The 16,859-nt window shown below is 44.0% G+C and overlaps 2 protein-coding genes across 4 annotated transcripts in view; one reads left to right on the top strand and one right to left on the bottom strand.

Annotated features, from left to right (window-relative positions):
• Positions 1 to 5,189, bottom strand: part of DDX39B (DExD-box helicase 39B) — a 96,307-nt gene extending 91,118 nt beyond the window's left edge. Inside the window, exon 1 of one of the 2 annotated variants that reach the window (XM_078645886.1) lies at positions 5,056 to 5,189. The gene's annotated coding sequence lies outside the window, so the exon portion shown is untranslated. Of the gene's footprint in view, positions 1 to 5,032 lie in introns of both variants that reach the window. The other variant, XM_078645887.1, reaches the window with a different exon arrangement.
• A 392-nt stretch (positions 5,190 to 5,581) lies between these two features.
• Positions 5,582 to 16,859, top strand: part of NFKBIL1 (NFKB inhibitor like 1) — a 50,779-nt gene continuing 39,501 nt past the window's right edge. Inside the window, exon 1 of one of the 2 annotated variants that reach the window (XM_078645885.1) lies at positions 5,582 to 5,699. The gene's annotated coding sequence lies outside the window, so the exon portion shown is untranslated. Of the gene's footprint in view, positions 5,700 to 5,847; positions 5,993 to 16,859 lie in introns of those variants that run through there. The other variant, XM_078645883.1, reaches the window with a different exon arrangement.

The following is a 16,859-nucleotide window of genomic DNA, read 5'->3' as shown; positions in this document are numbered from 1 at the left end:
CTTCCAGGGAGTCCTGAGTCCTAAATCCCGCAAAATGCGAGTGGCGGCACAATTATGGTGCAGGTATGACCTAAATACAACCCCAAACGATATCCCAGCGCGAAGAGGCGACTGCGTTCTAAATCGAGCAGCGCAGTGGTGCGAGCGCACGTGAAGTGAGGTGAGTTTAAAATATGAGGCAGCAAGGGAGCAGCAGCAGCTTACGCGAGCGTGCAGTATCAGGTAGAATCCCTGCGCACTGGATTCTGCACAAGGATCTGCGCACTGGATTCTGCACAAGGATCTGCGCACTGGAATCTGCACAAGGATCTGCGCACTGGAATCTGCAGTGAGATCTGTGCACTTGGATCTGTGCAAAGGAATCTGCGCACTGGGATCTTCAGTGGAATGCAAAAGAGCTTAACCCCTTCGATGCTTGTGACGGAACCATTCCGTCATCAGTCACGGCTGGGCTGTGCCGATGACTGAATGGTTCCGTCACGACCGCACCCTGTTCTGGAATGTCCAGCACAGGGGCGGAATCGGCGCCGCACGGAAGCGGTTAAACTAGAGTAAATGTGAGACCTATTGCATTGCAAATGCTTGTTAAAATCACGTGGTTGAGGATCTGATACTTCGGACACGTTCCCTTGTTCTAGGTGGGAAGGGTTTCCTCACCTGTAAAGAGACGATGGAACATGAACTTTCTGACTGTTTGATAGTCTTTAGTGCAATGCCCTGCGCACTGGATTCTGCACAAGGATCTGCGCACTGGAATCTGCACAAGGATCTGCGCACTGGAGTCTGCAGTGAGATCTGTGCACTTGGATCAGTGCAAAGGAATCTGCGCACTGGGATCTTCAGTGGAATGCAAATATATTTCAACCCTGCTACTGGTAGAAGGAGGATCGGCGAACAGGGATCTGCAGTGGAACGCAGATATATTCCACCTCTACTACTGGTAGAAGGAGCCCGGGCAGGATCTCTGGGAGGAAGGGTCCTCTAGGCGCTGTACAGTGCTGCAGCAGGGTCCGAGCAGCATGTGCTTCTTTCCGACTTTCTTCCCTCTATCAAGATATGACTGCTTCAAGCCGCTCTTTCCGCAGGGTCCGAGCAGCATGTGCTTCTTTCCGACTTTCTTCCCTCTATCAAGATAGGACTGCTTCAAGCCGCTCTTTCCGCGCACATCGCATCATATTCTGTTGCCACTGAATATTTGCAATGACACGGGAAGCAGACCTGTCGGTCAGTTTCTATGATTCCGGAGTGTGTAACAGGTGAACGAATCAAGTGGGAAGCGGGGGTCGTTTAATGCAAACACAAACGGAGGTGGAAGGAGGCTGTGACTTATTATTCTAACAAATATGACATGAAGTACTTGTACCTGTTCACTTCCATAGTTATTTAATTTGCAAAAAATAATGTAAAATTTCCCAAGTCCACGGCCCGCTCTCCTGATGTGCTCGCCTCTGTCTTTTGAAAATCACATTAATATCGCTTCACCACACACCTTAATGAACCTCTTTCCACCAGCGCAGCCCGTAGTACACAAAGCTTTATTGTGCGCTTAAAAAGTATTTCTGCCTAAGGGGTTAACCCTCCGAGCTGCAGCCTGGACTGCACACCCTGGGTGCTGCAGTAAGAAGATGAGGGTGGGTGGTTACAGTGGCTGCCGGCAGACGCTGGGAGGGAGAGCCCGGCCGGTGTGGGAGCTGCACTTCCCGTGACCCCCTGGGCCTCCACTCTCCGGGTCTGCTTCTCAGCTGTGAAGAATTTTCTTATTTGCTTGTTAGATAAACAAGCAGATAAGAAAAGTCTTCACGACAGCCGCAACCCAGGCCATGGTGTCCGGAGGGGCTTTCCGAAAAACGGACAGGGTGGCACCCAAAACACTCCTTTCCATTGGGAAGCCAGCGTTTACCATAAACGTTGACGCTACCCAATGGGAAAGAGGGCGGGGCTTAGAGCGCCCCTTAGAATTTTTTTTAAACCAATATCTCTCGGAGAGTGCTGCGCTCCCACGCCCAGCCGAGACCTAAAAATGGCACTAATTGGTCAAACTTCGAACTCATGTTAGAAATCTAAGTCTTCAATATAATTGCCAGCTTAAAGCCTACTTCCCACACTATGTACCCCCTCCCATCCACAGTAGTAAAAAAAACTCAAGCACATCATTGCCCCTTTCTGGACCAAAATCATCAACGCTTCTCTCTCACATCAGGTTGTGTCCCAGACTCCCTACAACTAGGACAAATCCCCACTATACTCAAGAAACCAGGAGCCGACCCCAACAACCTCAGACATATCTCCAATCTTCCGTTCCTAGCTAAAACATTAGAGAAGTGCGTTCAACAACTCAATTAACATATTGATGACTTCAACCTTCTAATCGGGTTTCAGGAAAGGTTGTAGCACTGAAACAGCGATGCTTAATATTTCAGATAATATCCACAGAGCCTTAGATGAAGGGGAGGCCTGTCTCCTTATCGACGGCATTCGACACAATAAACCATCCAGCTCTACTTGAGACTCTGAAGAGGCGCTCTGGCGTTAATGGCACAGTACTAGAATGGTTCACTTCCTTCCTTCAGCACTTTTCGCAACAAATTAAAATCAACTCCTGCCTCTCAGTACCAACACGAGTCAAACTTGAGTCCCACAAGAATCAATCCTATCGCCATCCCTCTTCAATTTCTTCATGGAACCCCTCGCAATTATTCTGAAACAAACAAGGGTACCATACCACCTTTATACAAATGACACACATATATACAACAAAATCAAATCACCCAGTGACGTCCAACACCTCAATGTCATGCTAACCAAGATCCAAACCTGGTTTAACGCAAACCACTTAAAGCTGAACCCGGACAAAACGGAATGAATACTGTTCTCTCTGAAAAGTAACCACCGACCTATTCATGACTGGCTCAAGAATCTTGATGCTCTAAACTGCTTCCTCGTCCTAACCGACTCGGTAAAGTCACTAGGCAGTACCCTGGATAAGCAACACACAATGGTCCAGCACTAATTTCAGTTGAAGTTCACAAGTATTTAGTTTTATATACACATTTGTAAATCACATTTATTCAAAGGAATGGCAGCTCAGCTGAGTTGTTTTCATCAAATTCTTTATCCATAGCTCCTTTTTCAGCAAGACAAAAATACCGTAGCCAATGCGTTTCGTCCTCTCTGACTTCTTCTGGGCAAGAAACACATTTTCTTGCGCTCTGTGCTGAATTCATTCATCGGTGTGGATTCTCCCTTTAAAGTCTCAAATTCTGACTGTATCTGAGATTTCAAATACCTTATATGATGTTTATTCTGAATTGGATTACTGAATTCTCACACTAAAAGGTCAGTCAGTATCACTTGTCCCCCGTCTTATTTCCTGACTGGTTTTGGACGATCGGTCGGCCAGCACGGTAGCGTGGAGTCAGTCTACAGACTTCAAAATGTGCACTTTACTCTCTAAAACACCTCAAGAAAATTAAACCTTTCATTCCCCAGGATGATCTCAAGACAATTGTACAATCCCTAGTCCTTTCTAAACTGGACTATGGGAAAGCCATCCTAACAGGTTCACCAAAAGCTCACCTATCCCCACTAAGGTCAGTCCTTAACATGGCAGTTCGACTCATAACTGGTGTAAAAAGATTTGAACACATCATACATACACTCAACTGGCTTCCCATGGAAGATATATGTATTTACAAACTGGCCTGCATCACACACAAGGCCCTTTATGCCCAATCCCTCACTACCTAAACAGCAAACTGGTAAAAGCAGGAAAATCCAGAACTCTGAGAAGCACCAACTAATTTCTTCTAATCCCCCCGAAACTGAAAAAGACAACGACCAAATGCCAATCCTTCTCTGGTAATGTTCCTAGGAAGTTATTGACCTCAGATGCAATCCCTCCTTCTCTTGCTTCAGAAAGGACCTGAAACTCCTGCTCCTTAACCAATACGTTACTGACCAAGTCAACCAACATAGGCATCAATAACCTCTGACCTTCAAGGAGGGTGGTTATCTGACTGTTTCAACCACATGCGTTTTCTCCTCTTCACTGTATTCATATGTAGGATGTCTTCACTTATACCTTTGTGCATCCTCTGTCCTGCGATGTAGTGCAATTTTTATTTTCCTTTGGGTGTATAAAGCACTCGGATACCCACGGGTCTAGCTAGCGCTATATAAAACTTTATAAATAAATCACTCGTGCAATCGTCATGCAACGTGCTATTAAAAGTAGTCCTATGCAACACTCCAGAACACCACCTCATTCACATCCCTCAGCACCCAATTCCATTAAAAATGTCATACTAAACACCAGGTCACAGAAAACCTTAACTAACTCAAAAGCCAGTTTGTCAACCATTCCAATCATTTAAATGCAACAGTCCTTGAACACAAGCATTAAACTCCCATCAGCTCGCGAAATCTTTAACCAAATCAATCCAGGAAGCCCTTCAGAACACCACAACAGCACCAATATCAGCTCCTCTGCAGACCTACACTAAGAATATATAGGATACCCAAAAAATAACCAAAAGTTATTTATACTCTTGCCCAAGTATCAACGTCGCCATAACTCGGGGATAACACGGATTCTCACAGTGCCAGCCCACCAACCGTCGCACTGCGACAACACAAGCTTCCCGACACACAACTCCCCAGAGACACACGTAGCTCATGCGCAGCGGCCACCTCGTGCACATTCAATCTTTCCCACCATACAGGGGCATGGGGGGGCGGACTGTCCAGAGCTCTGAGTCCAGTCGATACTTAAAATGAGGCCCGGGTAAAGACAATCCCCGGGGCCCTAAAAACTCACTAGGATCGTAACCCAGATCTCGGCATGGCGGCGCTGCTTGATGGGTTAATGCCAGTAAAGCCTCCATTTCGTTTTCCCCTCAAACACGAATATAAACTAGAGAGAAAAAAACAAAGGCGCAGCGCGAGGGCTAGAGGTTCCAGGGTGGACTTTCGGCGCGAGATGACGAGTGTGGTGTCATAACGCTCGAGAGCGCGCCGCGAAGCTTCCCCTCACCTGCTAAAGGGCCTTGCACCTACCACGAAGAAGAAGCGTTCCTCGGCGTCAAAGTGAAAGATCCGTTCTACAGTTCCATCACTTCCGGCGCGCGGGCGACGAACAGGACACGTAAAAGAGAGCCTTCTGCGCGGGAGCGGAACAAACAGGAAGAGCATAGACCTTGTCCCCGGTCATACGACGGCTGAAACCCGTGTATTTGTCTGTACTTGTTACACACATGTGTTTTTGCGCAACTTTTGGTCATACAGAAACTTTTATTATCAAATATTTAAATAGATTTTCTGCTAAATCCCAACGTCTAGAAACTTAATATTCTTTGACAACAGTTTTTTAACGTTTATGTAATTATCTGCCCTATATTTCTTCTAAACTGTTCGTGGATTCCTACGAAATTAACTGAAATGAGTTTCAAATTGTCCCATTTTAAGATGGCCGCCCTATTCTTTCCGGAAACGGCCTTTGCTTTGAACTGACAGCTGCAGCACTTTCGGCTCGCCTAAGATCCGCTAATTACCGCGACGACCATTTTACCAATGTCGCTAAGGTGTTTTCTTTAAAGTCGGGCGCTGCAAGTTAGATTCCCATGAAGCGCCACAGCTGTATTTTTTCCTCAAACGTTTTAGTAATTTATAAAATGGTTTATTTTTTTTTAAACTTCGAAACGGTAAGATACATCATTTTAATATCCTCCTTACCAACAATTGTAAGGGGTGTCCAAGGGAAAGGATTTGAATCGTATATTTATTCCGTTTAGAAATGTTACTTCTTTCAAGTTTCCACACATTCCTCTTTTGACCGAATGCAGACGACAGGTGTTCAAGATAGGCGCCTCCTTGTGCGCCTGAACCGTTTCCGTCCGACATGGCTGTGTTTCCTATATTGTCATCTCGACAACTACCGCCGAAGGGGCCTGCGTTAGGGAGACGAAGGGAACGTGCTTTTCGATACAATTTCGAGGTACTGTTTTCGGCATGCATTCCAGGTCACGGGCATTACGTTTACATGTAATCCGTAACTATTTAAAATGTTTATAAATTATTTGTACGAAGGGATGCTGTAAACATGCGCCTGGAGCTCGTTCATTCCATATCTTACTGTACGGCTCTTTGGATACATTTAACTAATTGTCGATTATTTAGCGCCGATCCGGTATTGTGAAGGAGAAGTCGCCCGTTTCCGGCTCCCCTAATTGTCCCTACAGTAATGATAACTAGCATTTGCAATTCAATAGGTTTCTCATTTGCGAGAGTTTCAGTTATTGGCATTGTAAATGACAATGCCTTTTATGTATCTGTTTTGAAAACCAACACTTAAATAAAATTTATTTTTATTTACAATACCAACAGCTCAAACTCTCACAAATGCATGACCTATTGCATATGCTTGTTATTAATTGTATATAAACTGCACTTCTTTAGTCCATAGCAATAATAAGAACTTGCAAAAATAGTGCGTAGAAGTTTCTTCTCATGGAGCATGTCAAGTCGTAGATTATGCTGTGTTGCGACCGTTCAGTGGAAGACTTACTTAAATACGACAATTAACATTACTTCCTACTGTTTCTGACACCCTGCCAGGGCCTTCCGACACAGGATGTCCGACAGGCACTTCTGTCCTGTCAGTGTTCAAAGATAGCACTTCCAAAGCTTCACAATGGCTGCCGCTCAGTCTTGCTGACCGGTGTCTTGGAGAGCGTGGCCTCGGATCTATGAATAACAAGCATGCTGAAGATAACGCAGACCAGCTTCCTCTGCGGCTTGAAGGAAACTTTTTGTTACATTATTTGTCCCACGTCTTTCTCACATGTTTTGAATAAATATTTGCCAGCCAATTTCCTCATCATTTTCCATCCGTTCTGGGCATCCATATAACCTCTGTCTCTATTTCCTCTGGAAAAGAGGATTGGGTTCTGCTGAATTTTTCGTTTTTCTTTCATGAAATAATGCCAACGAGCAATACAACCAAGATGTGTTGCTCTGTCTGATTGGCTATGTTCATTTATTTACCGCACTCTTACCAAAACCAGGTTCACAACATCCTCTGAAGCACCCCAAAACCCTGAGGCTTCATGACGGTGTTCTAGTGCATGGGGAGTCGATGAACATAGCATGCTGACTTGTCCCAGGCGTCTGATGCACCTATGAAGATGTGCCGACTGTTGAGAACCCCACATAGGTTGTCACTGTCCTGCATTACTGGGCTACCAGGGTTGGTATTACAGCCCTACTCCTCACAATACCCACGTACCTCACGCTCCTTGCAGTGTCCTTCCAGGCGGCCCGAGCACCTTACATGCCAACCGTTGCCAGTATAGCCACGGGCTCGAGCGCCTCACGCAGCATTTTCACAGGGCCAAAGCTTCTTGGTGGCCATTCATGTGAGGCCAGCACTACACACTGCCCTGCACAACAGCAATTCTGGTTGCAACGCCATGCGCACACTCCCAGCTCCTTGCAGTACTCTGCACAAAGCTCCAAGCGCCACACCGCTTAGTAAAATGCAATTGTGCTATATTCCAGGGAAGAAACGAGCACAGCAGAAGCACCGCAGTCTCCCACTCAAAGAGGAGAGCAGTGGACAAGTACACTCTCTCCTGGGCTCCAAGGCTTTGTCAGTGGGGGTGTAGGGTGGGGTGACCTGCAGCTGTCCCTGCTGCATGGGTTCAAGCATTAAGTAATCACACAAAACCAATCATTATGATTTCGAAGTATTTTATAGACAAGTACATTAGCGTTTCTGTTACGAGGTACCAGCCAACCGTGGTTGGTGTTGCCGTAGTTACAGGTACTTTGTACACGTGTTTAGCTGAACCCCTTTACATTGACTTGCTGGGAGATTAAGGACAGGATGATAGAAAGAGAGAGGATAGGAAAGAAAGGGTGGCGATAGGATAATGATACAATGAGTTGATGTGGGAATATTGCAGGGGGACGTGAGTGGTCGGCTCCTGCACCGACTTCGATGCCTTACAACACATCACCAATCATCTGAGCCGGGACTAAAGTAGCGGCAAACGAAGAAAAGAAAAAAGCATCCCACAAGCAGGTTGTAATGAAAAGCTTACCTTTGAAGCTGAGTCCTCATGCATAAAAACGTAAGTTATATGCTGAGTCCGCCGTCAGGAGCCGCGCTGCTGCCGAAAGTCCCCAGTGTGTCACGCCGCCAGTAAAGCATCCAGTCCTCGCGTGCACATCTTCTGTCCCTCCGCGTTGTGGAGTGGAGTTGCATACTGAGGTTGTCTGACCCAATTAAGAGTGAAATACATAATCTGCGTTCCTCTCTCTAAAGCTGACCTCTTCCTGGGTAGTGCACAGCCCTTTATTGTCACTACAAAGGAAGCGCCTGTGGGAGCAAAAACTGTACCCCAATATTTTGTGACACACTTAAAGTTCAGAAATCCACAATTTATGTCGTGGTTTTCTCACTGAAAATAATTGTGAAAGAAGGCACCCTCCCCTTCATTAGTTGTAGCAGAGTATCACAGTACAGGGATAACTCAATAACTGAGTTCTAGATCGGAGGAAAAGTGAAAGGGTTTTATTGTAGAACAATCTAAAAAATCAAGAGGTAGAGAATAAATGCCATGAATGCTTCAAATGCAAAGTTATACATAGTAGTACAAAATCAGGGCCCATCCCTTACTAGCGATGCATTGCCAGCATGGATTCTAACACCAACTTCAGTGCTGTGAAAACTGTGCCTTGGGCAAGTAGAAACCCTCCTGCACGTATTGTAAATCTGCCCATACTTACAATCTTAACACAGGAGGCTCCTACGCAATATCTTGAACACCTACCAAATCAGGTCATGCAGTTAAGCCCTTTTCTGCTTACAAGGACCGAGCTCTCCGGTAATAGTCTACATGGCAACGTTAATCCCCCATGTGGAGAAATTGCTCAATTGAGGGCCTATAATACTAACACACATAGGAGTATGCACAGAAAGCACATTTACTCGGGCACACACCTTTTTGCATGCTCTATTGTTGTAATCTGCTCACTCTGTAATGTATTCACAGTGATACATTCTATATCTTTTAAGTGCTTGGCATTCCAGCTGCGTGCCGCTGCTCCGTTTCGGATAATCTCAGCAACAATCTAATGGGAGCAACACAGACTACTTGCAGGAACAGTCAGATGAGAGGGTAGCCACTGAACATCCTAAAAGCACTTAGGTGTACTTTAGGTCGGCCACATTTCAATGTATTTTGCGATAGAACTTAAACCCACAGTGGGTGAAGCAAACCGTTTGCAGTTTTCAAGCACTTGGCACTAACTAGCTGACATCACATCATCAGTGTTTTGCAGCTGCTACCTCTGGGAATGACGCGCCAGCCTGGCTGCACTCTTGAAGAATTGATCTAAGCTTTTGGCGTTGCGCTAGTAAAGAACTTTCATTGCAATGGCATAATGGAGATGGGTGTACCCCATATGAGTTTATCTTTCAGCTTGTGGCATTATACTACTAAAGAACATTAATTGCAATGGCACAGCAGAAACCAGTGTTCACTGAAAGAAGTGGAGAAGTGTGGCTCACTGGTTAGAGAAGGCAGACCTGGAAGCAGAGGTCAGCCCGGGACCAGGGTTCAATTCCCGGCTCGGCGGGGTCTTGAGTCCTAAAATGTCCATGGACTCAACAATTCTCGCTCCGGTGCCTTCTCGATTCACGGGTTCACACTCTGCGACTCTGGGCAATAGCTTGCTTAATCTCCACAACGGCCCCTCGCGGCGGGATGCCTGGCTTTCACCTTGCGGATACCCTGCCGGGGTTATCTCACAGGGGAATACCAGGACGGGTTCCCTAAGCAAGCGCTTAGAAACCGCTCGGTGATTTGCGCTATATAAATTCCTGTACATTTACATTTACATTTACATTTACTGAAAGGCATAATTAGTTGACCCTAGTCTCTTAACTGCTCTCAGACATTTTGTACATCCCAGAAGAGATATGATCAAACATATTTAAAAAAAAAAACTCAGTTTGACTTTGCGCATAGCCTATTTATTTGTGCTTTTATCACCTATTTTCTACTTTTATCACTTTTTTGCTTTTGTTTTTGTGTATATTTTTGTGAGGAGATGCTCTGGGGAAACGGATGGGAGGGGGTGAAGACAGGAGTGAATGGCAGAAGAGCATCTGTTTTATCCAGTATGGCATTTTCACAGTAATGTGGCACAACTAAATCATTTTAATAAACACATTTCTGTACATCATATTAAACTCATTCCAACTGTAATCATATTTGCTTATTGGAATCAAATAAAAAAATATTAATACTCCTAATTAATTATTGCACAAAAATATGGATTTGAAGACTCTTTCGCCCCGCTTCACCCTTGCTGCAACTCCCAAGTAGTGCTGAAACAGCTAAATTCGTTCACCAAATTAGTTTAGAACTAAAAACCCACAATGAGAGTATTTCATCACTCAGGAGGCTCACCTCAAAAGCAACTGATCAGAGTTGAAGTGCACTCGTCACGCGGTTTCATTGACAATGCCACTTGCACGCCCCCATATGGAAGAAAGTAAGGACTTGTCCCAACGCATACAATGGCTGGGAAAAGCCAATCAATGGGACTAAGACTGTGGGAGCTGTATCCTTCTTTCTCATTCTGTTTTTTTTATACCATTCTACTAATTAGCACAGGCGTACACTTTTTTTTTTTTTTAAACAAGCAAAGAAGTTTTTTTTAGAATTACTGTTCTCTGTACCTTCTCTTTTTACTGTAAAGATTTTAATTAATTGTACAGTTAATAAAAACCTTGAAACCACTGCAGTCATCAAATAGAGGATAAATATAGAAAGCACAGTGAGGGCTGGGGCAAGGACAACTTTGGGTCAGAGTAATAAAGGTTACTGGTTAGTAACTGGGTCATTACCACTTCGCCTGCCTTCCTTGTCGCAGTCCTTAGTACTTGATGTAATGTGGTTGGATTACATTTCTGACCAGATAGACTAAACGTAACAGATAGACTTCCTTTCAAAATGAAACCTTTTTTCCAGATATATAGAGAGCGTTGTTTGTACATCCAGAGAGTGTAGATACACTTCTACACCAGACGCTGGAGAGTGAAATAAATAGGGGAAGCAATATGTCTTGAGTGATGAAAATGTGATCGAATTTTTGGTGCAAAAGCTGGAGCTGGATGTAGGACCAATCTAACAATGGTGGGTGGAAGTGTATACCATGCACTGGGTTGTATCTAAGTAACAATCCACATATCAGAATGCTCAAGGATATAGGTAGTGGCCACCAGCCATATAGACAAAGGATCATACATATACTCAACAACAACATTAATATCCTGAGCAAAGCAAATCCATAGAAATCACAAGAGTTCACACAAATAGCATCCACAGAATTCTTCTTCTGTTCTTTATTTTCGTGTCTCAAATTTCAACATAAATTTGGTGTTCTAGACTTCTAGCCAACACATGTTTTGTCTTTAGTGGAGTAAACCACAGACTTCAGGGCTTAACCGAGTGCCTAGGCATGTCTTCTTTTTCTTTTTCTTTTACTTTTAATCACACTGACAGTGTTTTTCAACTTTGGGTCAAGGTTCACCAGTCTTTTCTTTCTTAGTTCTTATATTTTATTGCTGTAACTTGGAAATATATGTAAGGAAGTGAGAGATTTGTATTGTAACTTGGGTCCTTTTGTATTTAATGTTTCTAGCCCTGAAGCAGTCTGTGGTTTACTCCACTAAAGACGAAACACGTGTTGGCTAGAAGGCTAGAACACCAAATTCATGTTGAAAGTTGAGAGACGAAAATAAAGAACAGAAAAAGAAGAATTCTGTGGATGCTATTTATGTAAACTCTTGTGATTTCTATGGACTTGCTTTGCTCAGGATATTCATTTTGTTGTTGGATGTATGACCAATTTTGGAGAAAAAAAAGCATAGGAATGGAGGAGTAGACAACAAAGCTATTATCTTCCCTAAGCGATGACCAACACATATTGCCATCAAAAGTTGATGTAATAAATATCAAGTCAACCTTGTCTTGTAACTCAAAGGAATGTTTGTAATGCTTACAGTACTAATATGGAGCAGCTGTGGAGGAACCACCAAGTGCCCACCATCTTCTTCAAGAGAAAATATCTTCTGCACAGTTTTCTACCTAGTCATTAACCCTGAAATATCCTGAATCTCTTGTCCGCGAAAAGCTCTAATTTTAGCCCACTGAGATCTAATCGTGGATACTTCCAGACGTAAGTGAAATACATCTCTTAGAAAATATAAAATCTTAAGTGGCTTACAAAAGACTCAGTTCTGCCAATGCTAATTGCAGACTCTAAGTCTTCAGTCTCCTGGACTGCTGAATAGCTATAGAGACTTCCTCCAAACAACTCTGTTGCTGCAACCTTTACCTTTCAAACTCAAGAATCAAAATTTCCAAAGTCAAAGAGAAAGAAGAGGTCTTCTTAGAGGAGATTGGAGAGTTGGACAAAATACAGTGATGGTAATTGTTGAAGTTGAGGAAACCATGTCCTCCTTGGCCAAACAGCTGCTATCAGCAAAACCTGAGCATGAGGCTCTCTTCTGTAAAAATCGCAGAATTAATGGTATATGAGGAAACATATACTGAAAGGCATGAGACCACTGAATTGAAAATGCATCCACCCCCTAAGTCTCTGATGTGGAGGAAGGGAGGAAAAGTTGGTGAACAGAGCATTCTTCATCATAAAAATCCTGGCTATGGAGGCTTGAACCTGGTCTTGTTCTCCTGGTATAATGTGTCACAGAAATAAGAATCCTGAGGAAGAGAGAGAATCTGTCAGCAGGTCCTCTAGGGGTGCGGGGGGGGGGGGGGTTTGATGATTGTTATCACAGTCCATACCAAGTCTTTGTAAGTGTGACCTTTTTCTGAAAAATGTTCAACAAGCGGTGCATTAGCTGTCTTGCACCTTATCCTGCTTCTGTGTTGGCCAATTCGTAGTTTCACTTTCTGGCTCGTTTGGCCTATATAAATGAGCATGCATGGACATAAAATAGCATATACAAGATTTGCGGAGTTGCAGTTAGGAAAGTATTTACGGTCAAATTTTATATTTCCATACTCAAAAGTTTTGCCTTCAATTTTCCAGATTCCTCCATTGTTCATGGTATCTGCTGATCCGTTGAATTGCCTGATGCGATACGCGTAGGTTTTAGCCTTTATTTTTCCCAGTCGCATGCTCCGTGATAATGTTCACCTGCACTAATAACGGTTGTGCCCCTCACTACAAGACTGCCCCACGGAACCCGGTTCAGCCTCCGTCTACAATTGTGTTTTATAGTATAAAGACCTTCACTGCCAGCCATCATCAACTACTCATTTCCGACCGTTCTCACTCCGGTCATTGTGTCACATCGAAAATCGGAACAATTGTCTCCATCACTGCACCTAAATAGTCTGCCCTCACGGGAATTGATATTTTGCTCCTCAATGCGCCGCTATTTTGTCATCACTGGCACTCAAATACACCCCTCTCACACGATGAAGTCATTTCCCTGTTGTAAGTCACAGTCCTGGACACTGAGTCCCACAAATGCGCCGTTTTTCTCCACCACGAGCACATAAATATACTCTGTTTTAATGGAAGAGATGAGGTTGCAAGTTTCCAATATAACATGCCTAATTTCATGTATTTCTTCTCCCCTTTTCTCCTCCTTTTTTCCATGTAATGTATAAATGTATAGAATTGCGTTAAAAGGCAGAGTAATATTTAAAGACAACAATGACTATATTTTTGTCCTGATGATGATGCCCCTCATTTAACTTGGGCATCGAAACGTCGTCGACCAAAAAACCCCCGTATGCAATATGACATTTAAAATATTGTGAAATGCAATGGTGTGGTTATAACAATCTCTGTCTGTAACACTGACTACAAGTACACAGACATATTTTTGCTTTGCTCCTTTTACCATTCTGTTAGTTGTTTTGTCTGAATGTTGTGGGTCACGGCTGTGCCCACTTGTTATTAATGTGTTCATTCATTTTTTATTAAGAAAATTGGTAAATAAATTCCTTGTCCGGCTGGACAAAAGGCAGAACACTTATCAGGTGTGTGATTATCAGCTCAGTATACCATTGTGTCCACGAGTAGGGACCACTGTTTTTTGTAACATGATACTGCCCAAGGTCCCTATGGCATACCTTTTGGGTTCCCTTGTCTTTCTTAAAGATATTTGTCTCATGCCATCGGGAGGAAAAAAAAGATTAAACAGTCATCAAGCTATGGGAATTCCTGGATCCCTTATAAATGTAGCATTACCACCGACTGAGCCATTGCCTGTGTGAGTACTCTTGGCACTGAGACTCACCCGATAGTGAAAAGTTGAAACCGGAAGAGGTGCTACCTCACACTAAACCACCAAAATATCTGGAAGGTTTAATGAATAGGGATGTGCAATTATGTAGATGCGTGGACACCAGAAAAATCTCCTTGAGAGATGAGCAGCCGAATCCACAGAAGAAGGAACAACTAAAGTGACTTGTGAAGAATACAAACTTTTAGTGCCTTTTATATTTAATACTGATTTTATGTTGCCTGATGCTTTGTGTACTAAAAACAGGATTAAATAGCATCCATGGCTTCTTTCTGCTTTCAGCTCTGAAACAATTGCAGCTGTTGGTAGTGGCAGTATTACTCCCGGCAGGAGAGTGTGCAGACAAACAGTACATTTCAGAAAAAGAGTGGATCAAAAATTCAGCTGCGTGATTGAAGATTCCAAAATCTTTGAACATTTGTTTTAGACCCCCTCCCTTCCCCCAAGCAGACATATTCTCAGCCAAAGGATTTTCTTTGGGGCTGGAGGGGTTGAAAAGACGAGCTGGGATTTTTCAGTGAAGGGGCCTCATGGCCTCCACCCCTACCACAATAGAGTTGAAACAACCCTCCTGCCATTGAAGGTGTAGTAATTCATTGCACTCCGCCACAGGTAGACCTCCTGCCTGTTCTTTGCTGGAGAAAGCTGTAAAGGACTGATTTCCTTTGCATGACCTCACAGGGGGCTGCAGTCCTATTGAGGAGGGCATGACAGCAATGTTTTAGGAAGCTCAACAGGTGATAAGACAGTAATGTGAATTGTGCTGGGCCCATTCTTGCAGTGGACAATCAAAGAACTAGTAAATCTTGGATGATAGAATGCAGAGATATATTTGTAATCTGTTCTTTCATGAAAGCCTACGGTCAAGGATCACCAAACCAGCTTGGGTGAGATCAGCCTCTGTATTTCATGGGAGAGATGCAATGTAAATTGGCTAAACAAGATTTTGAACTTTACTAGTGTAACATTCTTAAAGTCTTGATTTTGAATATTCACCAGATCCTTTGACACGCAGGAGAGAGTGTAGTAAATATGGGTAGGTGCTATACAGAATGGTGTTTCAGTTGAAAGTTTTGGACTTGGCACAGGTATTGCTTGTCGATTGCAAGGCTGGCCCAATAGTCCCTTGTCTGAGGGAAGCTATGCAGGGTTGTGTGTGACCTGTTAGCAACTGGAGCTCAGACTCGTGAAGATCCCAACGGACAGAGCAAGACGTCTGACCAGGTATTAAAGAACATCAGACCCACAAACTTGGTGGTGCATGATCTAGAAGTGGATAAGAGACTGGTTTACTGTGGGTGGGAACGTGGCCCACCCCAGCCGAGACTGCTGTGTTTTATTTTTAGAAAAAGGGTCAGTTTAGACTGATTCCTGGGTAGCTCACTGTGCCATAAAATAACTCTTGAATACTCTTTTTGCACTGGACTTTTTGAAGATCCATTGTTGGTACTGGAAAGTGATTGACAAAGCTGGCTGAAATGCCATTTGGAAATTAAACTCTCCTGAGGGAGGCAAGGACTTTGGAGTCAACACGAAGGACTGGACTGGTAGCTTGGAGGAGGGGATGCCATCGGAAACAACGGAGAGATTCTGCTGTGGAAATTCAAGCCAGAGACGCCTACAGGAACTATGAATTTTGGAAGCTGTGAGCTGTGGCTCTTTGCAGAAGGCAACCAACTGTCATCCAGCCCCTCTGGCCTGACTCAAGGCAAGAGACAGCCATCAGCTGGAAGTTGTACTGTGTGACTGGAAGTAGGAAAGCCCCCAGTAGCCACTTGTGAGTACTACACAGTAACATCAATTGACTCTTCATGCAGAATGGTAAAGCCATGTGGAATTTTACTATTACTTTAAAACATTGATGGCTTGATGTGGTAAAAACTGGTCACAATTTGCTACCAGAATTTTTTTTGATGAATAAGGAATTTTACTAACCGATCTATAGTTTAATAGATGATGTTAGTAAAATTCCATGCCGGAGTGTGTCGAAATCAGACCGGCATTATGAATATTAGTGACTTAACTGCCACTCTGATTTTTTTGCCATCACAGGGATCGTAGCCTGCCAGGGTCTGTGATCTCCTTTGAATAAAGTTTTTTAAATGTATTTAATGCAGCCTGCTCGAACACATGTCAGAGGGCTATGTGGCATGCAAGAGCTACTGGGCCCTACCATGGGGGTTGAGGCCTTTTACTCCTGATACCCGACCTACTATGGACTGTGAGCAAGTAGGCCAAGTAGGGAAGTGGAGAAGTAGGCCAAGTAGGCCAAGTGGAGAAGCGTGGCTCAGTGGTTAGAGGCGGCAGACCCGGAAGCTGAGATCGACCGTGGACCAGGGTTCGATTCCCCGCCTCGGCGGGTCTCGGGCTCAAAAATTCCACGGACTCGACAATTCTCGCTCTGGTGCCTACTCAACTCACGGGGTCACACTCTGCGACTCTGGCCAATAGCTTGCTTAATCTCCACTACGGCCCCTCGCGGCGAGATGCCTGGCTTTCACCTTGT

Source organism: Lissotriton helveticus, chromosome 5_1 (genome assembly GCF_964261635.1).
Source record: "Lissotriton helveticus chromosome 5_1, aLisHel1.1, whole genome shotgun sequence".
Lineage (NCBI taxonomy): Eukaryota > Metazoa > Chordata > Amphibia > Caudata > Salamandridae > Lissotriton > Lissotriton helveticus.
Note: the sequence above shows the minus strand (reverse complement) of the source record. Positions and strands in the feature narration are given on the sequence as shown.